The 12,077-nt window shown below is 44.9% G+C and overlaps 1 protein-coding gene and 1 pseudogene across 2 annotated transcripts in view; one reads left to right on the top strand and one right to left on the bottom strand.

Moving 5' to 3' along the window:
* The window catches only part of LINGO1 (leucine rich repeat and Ig domain containing 1), a 619,539-nt gene that overhangs the window by 139,150 nt on the left and 468,312 nt on the right, over window positions 1-12,077 (bottom strand). The gene's annotated exons all lie outside the window — the stretch shown is intronic.
* LOC120933947 lies at window positions 8,930-9,060 on the top strand (annotated as a pseudogene).

The following is a 12,077-nucleotide window of genomic DNA, read 5'->3' as shown; positions in this document are numbered from 1 at the left end:
AAAACTCTGCTCTAAGGGGACTGCCAAATTCCAATACCAAGTCAAATTCAGGTAGTTTCATAAAAAAATGTATAATAATAATTTTTAATAATGCATTAATTAATATATACTTGCATTAAAGAGGTTGTAAACTCCTGTGCTGTGATTGGCCGGAGCCACGATGACATCACAGTCACGGCACTAGGCTCTGAAGAAACGGCACGGGTGGCCGTTCCTTCAAATCGCATGCACTGATGACACCGGCGGCATCGTTAATAGTAAATATCTCCTAAACCGTGCAAGTTTAGGAGATATTTACAGTACCTATAGGTATGCCTTTTTATAGGCTTACCTGTGGGTACAATTAAAAAGGAAGACTTAACTTCCTCTTTAATTTGTGTTCTAGAAATTAGCATTAGGATACATAGACTGCCATTCACCAGTCCAGTAAAAGTGCTACTATAGAAGTTTCATTGGATAGTGAGATGGATGTTGCCAAAGTACCAATAGCAAGCAAATCTTACTTTATATTTTATTTAGGAAGACAGAAAAATCCTAGATCCTATTTACTATAAGTTACATGCTGTTCCTTGCCCTATTAAACCGTGTAAATTTAGAAACGTATCTCCTTTATTATCCGGGATATAACAATTCACAATTACACATGGCTATCTCCACACTATTTACACAATACATTCTTACTGTTTACAGCGCACCACGGTGTACTTGACCTTCCATTTCTATCTGTGAATGCTGATGAGGCTTAAGGTTCTGCTTCTATTTTCTTATAGATTCTAAAAATATGTTATGTCTCATTGCCAGACATTTTTCTATATGCCACATATCAACAGATATGTCTATAGACCACACAGACATATCTATACACCGCTCACACACAGCAGTATTGATTTCTTCTGTAATATTTTGCTTCACCGAGCAGCTTCAGTAAAACAATTTACCAATATTAACTCTTTACCTGCTGATGACCAGATATTAACCCATGACTGCTAGCACAAAGCTTTCATAGAGTAGATTGTAAATGTATCATACAACAAATCAGTTAAGTGCTCAGGCTGGCTTTAATCATATATTGATACATCACTAAGTGCTCTTGCTTTCCGTTTATTGCAATTAGCATATGCTCACAAATTGCCAGGTGTTTTTACATTACTGCTGACTCTATGTACAACACCTCTGACACCCTAAACTCCACTCATCTAGTTGTATGCACAGAATATCTGCTGGTACTCTCACAAGTGAGATATGGCAGCTGTGACAACACTGGTAACAACTGGAAAAATGATTTATCATTTACAGTGCATGAGTAAGTCACCACTTACCTTTTCCAAATGAATACATTAATCTACTGTGTTTATCCCCTGCCTGCAGATGCTCCAAGATGGATTCATAGCCCTTTCTATTAGGCCTCATACACACGACTGGTTTCCTCGACAGAATCCATCAAGAAACTTGTTGGCAGAGCTTTTTTGCCGAGGAAAACGGTCTGTGATGGACTTGAAACTAAAATGAAAATGTTATGTTATTAATTAGAACTATTAAAGTGTTTTTCGGTTTATATTTCTTTAATTTCGGTTAATATTTCCATATTTCCTTTTGTATATGCATATGTATGTATGAGAATGATCAATATTGCTTATTTTCCTTGATAAGTTCTATCAGAGATTGTTTTAAAGTAATGAGTTCAGCATTGAAGATACAGGGGAAAGCTGTTTTGTTCAGAAGCCTCTTGTTTTGCCCGTCGAGTTCCTCGGACGTGTGTACGGGGCCTTACTTAACACGCAGTAACATGAGATTAGCAAAAGCAGCCCCAAGGGTTGTGCCAGTGGAATCGAACTTCCCCTGCTGTCGTACGTGTTGTACGTCACTGCGTTTGAGAACGACGAGATTTGGTCTTGACTGTGTGTACGCAAAGAAAGTTTGTCGAGTTTCTCGACAAGCCTAACAAGGAACTCGTCGAGGAAAACGATGTGTGTTTTCCGACGAGTTCCTCGGTCGTGTGTACGAGGCCATAGATTAGCATGCAGTCATGTTTTCATATGGCCAATCATGGGCCCTTGCACTGTCCCTCTCGTTATATAGCTGTAGTTGACCAAGCGTACATGTACTAATATAATCACTAATGCAGTGCCCTGCAAAAGTATTCAACCCCTTGGCTTTTTACCAATTTTGTTACATTACAGCCTTTAGTTCAATGTTATTTAATCTGAATTATATGTGATGGATCAGAACACAATAGTCTAAATTGGTGAAGTAAAATTAGAAAAATATATACCGGTACATAAAACTATTTTTCAGAAATAAAAAACTGATAATTGGCATGTGCGTATGTATTCACCCCCTTTGTTATGAAGCCCATAAAAAGCTCTGGTGCAACCAATTACCTTCAGAAGTCACATAATTAGTGAAATGATGTCCACCTGTGTGCAATCACATGATCTGTCATTACATATAAACACCTTTTTGAAAGGCTCCAGAGGCTGCAACACCTAAGCAAGAGGCACCACTAACCAAACACTGCCATGAAGACCAAGGAACTCTCCAAACAAGTAAGGGATAATGTTGTTGAGAAGTACAAGTCAGAGTTAGATTATAAAAAAATATCCAAATCTTTAATGATCCCTAGGAGCACCATCAAATCTATCATAACCAAATGGAAAGAACATGGCACAACAGCAAATCTGCCAAAAGACGGCAACACACCAAAACTCACGGACTAGGCAAGGAGGGCATTAATCATTGAGGCAGATCAGAGATCTAAGGTAACCCTGGAGGAGCTGCAGAGTTCCAAAACAGAGACTGGAGTATCTGTACATAGGACGACAATAAGCCGTACGCTCCATAGATTTGGGATTTTGGGCAGAGTGGCCAGAAGAAAGCCATTACTTTCACCAAAAAACAAAATGGCACGTTTTGAGTTTGCGAAAATGTGGGAGACTCCCAAAATGTATGGAGGAAGGTGCTCTGGTCTGATGTGACTAATATTGAACTTTTTGGCCATCAAAGAAAAAGCTATGTCTGGCGCAAACCCAACACATCACATCACCCAAAGAAGACCGTACCTCTGTGTGTGATATGAGGCTAGGACGGAGGTTCACCTTCTAGAAGGACAATAACCCCAAACACACTGCTAAAGCAACACTGGAGTGGTTTAAGGGGAAACATTTAAATGTGTTGGAATGGCCTAGTCAAAGCCCAGAACTCAATCCAATAGAAACATATAGCGCAAACCATCCAACTTGAAGGAGATTTGCAAGCAGGAATGGGCAACAATCCCAGTGGTAAGATGTGGCAAGCTCATAGAGACTTATCCAAAGCGATTTAGAGCTGTGATAGCCACAAAAGGTGGCTCTACAAAGTATTGACTTTAGGGGGGTGAATAGCTATGCACATTGACTTTTTCTGTTATTTTGTCCTATTTGTTGTTTGCTTCACAATAAAAAAAAAACGTCTTCAAAGTAGTGGGCATGTTCTGTAAATTAAATGATGCAAATCCTCACAAAAACCATATTAATTCCAGGTTGTGAGGCAACACAATAAGAAAAATGCCAAGGGGGGGGTGAATACTTTTGCAAGGCACTGTACATACATTTTTATTTTATTTTTTACTGCTGTTGGGCCCTGCCATTAACTGGTGTGTCCCAATATGTAAATGTTTGCAGCTAGGTTGTAACCAGCCTAAGCTCTAATTGTTATTATTATCTGGGTTTGTTGGGATTTCCCTAAACCCAATTCATTGTTTACTTCATTTTACTGTTGGGGAGTGTTCTTCAATGAATATAGTGAGAAGATACAATGTTGTAGGTAATTAATATTTATTTCAATATAGTTAATTATCAAGAGTGTTATGCGAGTGAAATTAGTTGGGGAAGAGGATAACTATTTAGGGAGATCTTCAAGAAGGGTCCTTTCCTCCCAGGCTTTGCCTGGAGATGATGTGTGTGTAGGCCTCGTACACACGACCGGATCTGTCTGTTGGGATTTATCCGCGGATCAGTTCCAGCAGACAAATCCGGTCGTGTGTAGGGCCTAGCGGACATTTTTCGGCAGAGATTTCTCCAGCCGTCGGTTTTCAAGCGGATAAAAATTTCTTAGCATGCTAAGAAATCTATCCGCTGGAAACCTGTCCGTCGGACTGATCCGGTCGTCTGTACAGACTCACCGGATAAGTTCGTCCGATCCCCATCCCTCGCATGCGTCGAAATGATTCGACGCATGCGTGGAAGTATTTACCTTCCAGGGTCGCGCACGTCGCCGCGTCATCGTCGCAGCGACGGCGCGGACACGTAACCGCGGATGTTCTCCGTTGGGATTTTGATCTGATGGGGTGTACAGCCATCAGATCAAAATCCGCCAGCAGACATATCCGATGGAAACGGTCCGGCGGACCGTTTTCATCGGATATCCCCTCGTGTGTACAAGGCCTAAGGGGTCCAGCCACTGTCTCCCAAGTCTGCTGCCTGGGGAGAGGGAATAGATTCCAGAGGTCCTTCACATCCCAGGCCTGCTACCTGGAAAGGATACAGTTCCAGAGCAAAAGCTCAAGAACTGAAAATTGGCCCATGATAAGGTCTGGAAATACAGAAAGATGGCTGCTAAGGGGAAGCACCTTCAGAACATTTCTATTCCTTCTATGTTTGGTATCAGCAATAAAAGTTAAATACTACAGATTGCTGGTCCTGGTTTAAAGGGCCTATGAGAAAATATTTCAAAGTAGTTCTAGGCAAAGATACTACTGAGTGGAGGGATTTTTTATGGTGTTTTTGGCTATCCTGTACCAATAAACCCCTCTCTCCTAGACACTGAGACAATACATTTTGCAAAAGAGGTGGAGAAGATAGAGTGGGTGTCTGTTATTTGATTGCTACTACTGTGTGGGTGAGTGTTTTGGGTCAGCTGTAGGCCAGATTATTGGTAGAGAGGCTAGGGGGGCCATTAAATCCAGTGGCTTCTAAGGCCTCGTACAGACGACCGAACATGTCTGCTGAAACTGGTCCGCTGACCAGTTTCAGGAGACATGTTCGGTCGTGTGTACGGCCAACCGGACAGGTTTCCAGCGGACATTTGTCCACCCGACCGTTTTCGAGCGGACACATGCTAAGAAACATGTCCGCTGGAATCCTGTCCGTCGGACATGTTCGGTCGCCTGTACAGACTCACCGTACATGTCCGAGCGGCCGCCATCCCTCGAATGCGTCAAATCACTTTGACGCATGCGTGGAAGCATTGACCTTCCAGCGTCGCGCACGTCGCCGCGTCATCGTCGCGGTGATGGCGCGGACACGTCACCGCGCTGTCTGTCCGCGCGGATTTCTGTCTGATGGTGTGTACAACCAACGTTTGCGCAAACCAATCAATAAACGCTTGTTACGATTTTTTTAATGAAAAATATGTAGAAGAATACGTATCAGCATAAACTGAGGAAAATATGTTTTTTTTTATATATTTTTGGGGGATATTTATTATGGTAAAAAGTAAAAAATATTATTTTTCTTCAAAATTGTCGCTCTATTTTTGTTTATAGCGCAAAAACTAAAAACCGCAGAGGTGATCAAATACCACCAAAAGAAAGCTCTATTTGTGGGAAAAAAAGGATGCAAATTTTGTTTGGGAGCCACGTCGCACGACCGCGCAATTGTCAGTTAAAGCGATGCAGTGCCGAATCGCAAAAAGTGCTCTGGTCTTTGACCAGCAATATGGTCCGGGGCTTAAGTGGTTAAAATCCATTCCAGGTTTGGATGCTTGAAGTGAACTGAGGTTCACTAGGCTAAGTGGAAAATACTTCTATAGTGAATCGTCGGCAAACCTGAAAAGGATGATTTTCTGACTATAATAAACATAAATTATCCAATCATCTGAGAATCATTTAGTCATTTTAAATATTTAAAAGATTAATAATAATAATAATCATCATAATTGTTCATTAACAAAACCTTAGATTAACCAAGGCCACCATACCTTCTGAATGTAAAATTGTACATAAATAGAAGCAGTGTTTTTGTGATGTCTAAGCAAAGCTTTCGGTATGATTAAGCTTTGATTGTTAAGGCTAATCTATGTCAAGTCATCTGGTACAGTATTGTCGCAATGCAATGAATATAATACAACCCGATTTTCAGGACAGTACGAGCCCTAATAATATTATATGAAAGAAGAACTATAAGCAAAACTTTTTTTTCTCATTTTGGATAGAGTAAGGAAAGGTTATAACCCCTGTCAGATTTATATTTCACCATCTGTGTCCCATTGCAGAGATTTCCCTTCACTTCCTGTCCCATCCCATTGCCAAACAGGAAGTGAGAGGAAATTCCTGCAAATTAAGGGAATTCCTTGGGGACTCCCAGACCTGTTCTAAAAAATCCTTGACTTATGAAAAGTCTCGACGGCGTCACTTCTGGTGCGGCTACGTCAGCAAACCGCTGTTCGCTTTTCCGCGCATTTTTTCGGGACTAGAAAAATGATAGACCAAGTGGGTGGGCGGAGCGGCGATTTGTTTAAACTCGTCATCGGCAGAACCGCGTCCAGCCCCACCCCCGCCCCTAGGCTGTTCTTTCTACTAACCTGTACCAAAGGAAACTGGGAGGGGTAGATAGAGAGGTGCTTGGAGAGGGGGCGGGCCACACACAGTGCTATGCACAGGGGCCCGCCCCCCACTCCAAGCACCGCTCTATCTCCCCCTTCAGTCATTATTCAGACTGAGCTGTGGCTTCCCAAGTGACGGAGATAGTCACACACAGATCTGTTGCCACCCGGAAGCTGCGAGCGTCTGTCTGGGGGCAGGATTGTCATCACTGTGGGGGCAGGATGATGATGTCAGCAGAAAGAGTTTGGCCACACCCACTGTTTGTCTCATAGGTAATACTCTCCTTAGGGCACCCAAAAGTGCCCATGGTCTTTATAATCCTATAGTGTTTACTATAGAAAACAAAATTGTCCCTCTGTCGCTAAATTGTTTGGGTTTAAAAATGCAATTAAAAATGCTTCACAATTATGCACGTTATACAACTGTATAAGAATATGGAATGGAAAACAATACTGCAGAGGACGGTGGCATGAATACCGTGTTTCCCTGTAAATAAGCCTGGGTCTTTTATTAATTTTGACAACCAAAAACACAGTAGGGCTTATTCTTGGGGTAGGACTTGCCTTTTAATTCTTCTCTCCCCCCTCCCTGCCTGTCAGGAATCCCCAGTGAAAACATAGTAAGAGTGGTTGTAAAATTCTAGAATCCTCTCTATTACAGTAGTATATAATGTAAAAGGTATGTGTTTCTGTAATCTAATTGTGTCAAATACCTTCTTATAGTGCCTCTTGGTGCTTCCATGACCCACCTAAGTTGTTTTCCCCACTCTGAGCACTGCAGAGGGAGGGGGACCCGAGATCCACTGCTGACAGCTGGAAGAAGAGGAGAGCAGCAGGAGATCAGCTGATCACCGCTCGTCGCTTTCATGGCCCCCCAGAGCTCTCTTCCCCGCTCTGAGCACTGCTGCTGGGGGGGGGGGGGGGAGAACCAGCATTGACAGCTGGGAGAAAAGGAGAGCAGTGGGAGATCAGCTAAGTGCTGCTCGGCGTTTCCGTGACCCGTTGGAGCTCTCTTCCCCAATCTGAGCACTGCAGGGGGGCGCGAGATCCCCCGCTGACAGCTGGGAGAAAAGGAGGAGAGCAGCAGGAGATCAGCTGAGCGCTGGGCACTGGGCGGTCCTGTACTGAAGGTATTTGACTAAATTGGATTACAGAAACACACCTTTTACATTATATGCTACTGTAATAGAGAGGATTCTTGCAGTTTGTAACCACTCGAAAATCACACTAGGTCTTATTTTCAGGGTAGGTCTTACTTTCGGGGAAACGCGGTAGTTGTTGCAATTGTTGCTATATAAATCTATAATATAGGAATGAATATAGGAATGAACAAATCTATGTAGAATCCAGGAGCCATTTTAACAAACGTTGGGGAAAGACAGTACTTCCAATGTTGCCCAAAGACTTAGAGCCCTTTCACACTGGGGTGGGCGGGCATTGATGGTAAAACGCCGCTAGTTTAAGGGCTCTTAAAAAAAGATACATATTTTCTATTGGATCTTGTCTGGGACCCGTGCCATTCTGCCGACGTATATTGTCGTGCAGCGGTCGGCAAGTGGTCAAAGTATAAATATAGACAAAATCTAAATATTTTTATACATCAAATCACTGTATCATTAGGGAGCTCTCTATCTCTCATGTACTTTTCTTAAAGCAGAGCTCCACCCTAAAGTGGAACTCCCGCTGATCGGAACCCTCCCCCCTCCGGTGTCACATTTGACACCTTTCAGGGGGGAGGGGGGTGCAGATACCTGTCTAAAGACAGGTATTTGCACCCACTTCCGGCCACACAGTCTCGGGCAGACTGCGGGCATGACGTCACCTCCCGTCCCCCCCCCCATTGTGTTCTGGGAACACTCGGCTCCCAGTACACAGTGGGAGCCAATCAGCAGGCGCAGCGCAACTCGCGCATGCGCCGTAGGGAACTGGGCAGTAAAGCCGGAGCGCTTCACTTCCTGGTTCCCTCATCGAGGATGGCGGGGGGGCAGCAGAGTGACGAGCGATCGCTCGTCCTCTGCTGCGGACGGCGCTAGACTCCAGGACAGTTAAGTGTCCTAATATTAAAAGTCAGCAGCTGCAGTTTTTATAGCTGCTGGCTTTTAATATTTTTTTTTCAGTGGACATCCTCTTTAATTAGTATTCATACCTTTTAATCCTGCCAGATAAAGTGCTGATGGTTTACTTCCTGCATTAAGGTGACAATACTATAAATGCCTGTGGAATTAGTCACAGCATTCTCACTATCCTCGTCTAGCTGGCATCTCTTCTGTAGAAGTACAAGCCTGGAGGAAGAGGCTGGCTCCTTCCACATCGGCCCAATCATGACCAGCCCAACTGCTCCTTTGTTGTTGTCGCTTCTCGGCCTTTTGGCTAAGATCAAGTGTAGTATCTGTTCTTATCAGTTGCCAATAGGTGGTGCTAAGCTGACTGTCCCCGGTACCCTGTGGCAGGGGGAAAGGGATGGCAGTCGGCGGACGCTAAGCCTGTTGGTGTGGAGGTGGAAGCCTTCTGATTTGGACAGAGAGGCATGAGGTCGAAGCCAAGAGGCCGGGTCCCTGGCCGTTGGCCTGGATTTGGTGGTAACTGCCCCAGTCAGTTGTTCTGGAGGGAACCCTTGCTTCTCCTTTAACCGGGATGGAGCGGGTAGTACTTCCAGAATGTGATTAGGTGGGAGAGATAGGGGTTGTGGGTGGAGTCTGCGTCAGTAGGCTCTTCCCGACCTCTTCTCCCACCTTCCTGGCTGGGAAGGGTGCTGCCGGTCCGGACCGGGGGCTAGGGACCGTTGAAAAGCCCGTGGAGATTGTGCCCCTGGAGTGGCAGTCCAGGGGTGCCATACATTGCACGAGTGTTTGAGGGGCACTCATCGTGTGGCACCTTCAGGTCACTGATCTCCACAACACACTTTTCACACCTGCCGCTTGGGCCGGGCCTTTTGGCTAGGACCAGTGGAATTTTTATCCTGGCCGGAGGGCCGGCCAATGTATTTCACATTGGTCACTTTCCTCACCTTCCCATCTTCCTTTTCCCCACTTTCTTTTATTATTTTTCCCCGTGTGTTGTTTTGTTTGTCACTCTTTTTGTTGGTGCTTGCACTTTATGTGTGGCGAGTAGGGTGCTGGTCCTCGGGCCGGTCTCTGAAAGTCTTGGGAGTTGGTGGACTCGGCCTTCTGGTTAGGTTCACCGGCTCTCATGGGGTCTCCCTTCGGGGGAGCCTCACCGAGGAGGGTTCTGTTTCGGCAGTCCCTCTGAGGATGTTGGGTCCTTGTGGCTTCGGCTGCTTGGACCAAGATGGGTCCATATGGCTTCGGCTGTATGGACCACAGTTTACTCTTTTCCCTGCCAGGAGCCTAACGCCCCGGGGGATCAGAGACGGGTCCTTTTCGGAGGACCACTGACGTATGCACCCGTCGCAGTTTTTTGTGATGTCACTCTTTATGTGTGTGCACATTTTTCCCTGCACCGGGTGGAGTTTTTGGGTTGTGTTTTGCACGCCACAGGCTTTTCAACAGAAAAAAAAAAAACTGCTCCTTTGTTGTCTAGGACCTAATTATGGCCTGAGTGCTTTCACACTGAGGTGCTGTGCTGGCAGGGCGTCAAAAAAAGGACTGCAAGCGGCTTCTTTGCAGCGCTTTAGAGCCCTTTCACACTGCCAGCGCCCGCAAAACGCTGGTAAAGCGCTGCTAAAATTAGTGGTGCTTTACCAACGTTTTTCCAGTGCTAGCGGTGCGCTTTTGACCCCCGCTAGTGGCCGAATAAATGAATAAAAGCTCCTAAAGCGCTGCAAAAAGGTTGCTTGCAGGATTTTTTTTGACGCCCTGCCAGCGCTACGCCTCAGTGTGAAGAGGCATTGGAGCTTTCACATTGGGATTGCAGATGAGGGTTCTTTCAGGCGCTTTACAGGTGCTTGAAAAACGCCCCAGTGTGAAAGGGATCTAAGGGGTGAAAGTGCACCTTCCCAATGAAATCAATGGAAAGCACCTTGGCAGTGGCGCTTTGTGGGCGCTTTTAACCCTTTATTCAGCCACTAGCGGGGGTTAAAAGCCCCCCGCTAGCGCCCCAAAATGCTGGTAAAGCGCCGCTAGTTTTAGGGCGCTGGCAGTGTGAAAGGGCTCCTAGTGCTTTCTCTCTACCCACAGCCTCGGCTATGCTATGGCCACTTGCAAAAACTTTTGGCCAATTATCTTACTAACTGCAAGCACATTAGGATGTTGTTACGGCCCCACAACAATTTAATGTTTGTAACAAAGATTTCTTTAAATTGAATCGTGTCAGAATGGGCAACTCTCACCTCATGTCTATGGGCAGCTTCAGGAGCCAGGTAAGCAGAGAGAAGCTTCTCAAAAGTTAGGCACCGGCTCTTTTTAGAAAGGCTGGCTAATTGGCTACTGTCATTTGTCCAACTCTGCAACAATAATTCATATGAGGCCATAAAACCAACACATGATGTAGTCTTATATTAGGGTGACCAGACATTCCCAGTTTCAGGGGACAGTCCCCTGATTGAGGACACTGTCCCCGGACCAAGTCTGTCCCTGGTTTTGTCCCCAGATTGGATTTAATAAGGGGCAGGGGCAATTTAAAAGACAATCGGTGCAGAATTAAAATAAAAAAATTAGAATTACACCCCCCCGCTCCGCCGTGCCTACTAGCATAGGGGAGGTTGTATTTTTCCCTTTATCTGTGCCCCTTTCTGATGATCAAGTGCTGGTCGGAGCGGAGGAAATATTTCTTCAGTTTTGGGCGCATGCCATCTGCCTATCTCCTTGCCTTCCCTGGCGGAGTGATCTTCCTCCGCTCACCATCCAGTAGTAGCCGGGGGGACTTGAGAGGCTGTGAGGCGGGCGGCGACGGGCAGAGAGTCGCTGATTGTTGCCATTACTAGTAAAGAAAAATTATGTCCCCGGATTTCATTTAAAAAATCTGGTCACCGTATCTTATATTCAACATTTAATATTAGTTCCACAACCAATTACAACCTAATTTCGTTCATTGTTCATCACGCAGTAGAATCAATAAAAGCAAAGCCTCTGAAACCTGTAAATTGAAGACCTGGTTCTGTATACCTGTTTTGTCATCTAACTAGTGAAAGAAGCCTACTAACTCTGGCAATAAATACTGTATGCAGCAAAGTCCTATTACCTGCAGACAATTGATCCTCACATCTGAGCTTGAAGGTCCAGTGAGGAACAAGTTAATTATCCCATGAAGGAAGGAACCACTGGGATATAGAAGGTGATTGATGCTACTATTGATCAGAGGATTAATAGGGAATGGATCAGTCTGAGAGGATCCAATGTCTGCTGGTATTGACATTGGAGATACAGGAAAACCAAGTTAAATGAGAGGTTCAAAAGGGAGAAGCTGCAAGACAGAGAATGTTGCTAAATGGGGAAAGAGATAGAGAAAGAAAAGGGCACAGCGATAGCAAAGGGCAAATACTGTGCAAACCAGAAACAAGTGAAGGTATAGGCCAGCCACCACACAAAATGGCATGTATC

Source organism: Rana temporaria, chromosome 3, assembly GCF_905171775.1.
Source record: "Rana temporaria chromosome 3, aRanTem1.1, whole genome shotgun sequence".
Classification (NCBI taxonomy): Eukaryota; Metazoa; Chordata; class Amphibia; order Anura; family Ranidae; genus Rana; species Rana temporaria.
Note: the sequence above shows the minus strand (reverse complement) of the source record. Positions and strands in the feature narration are given on the sequence as shown.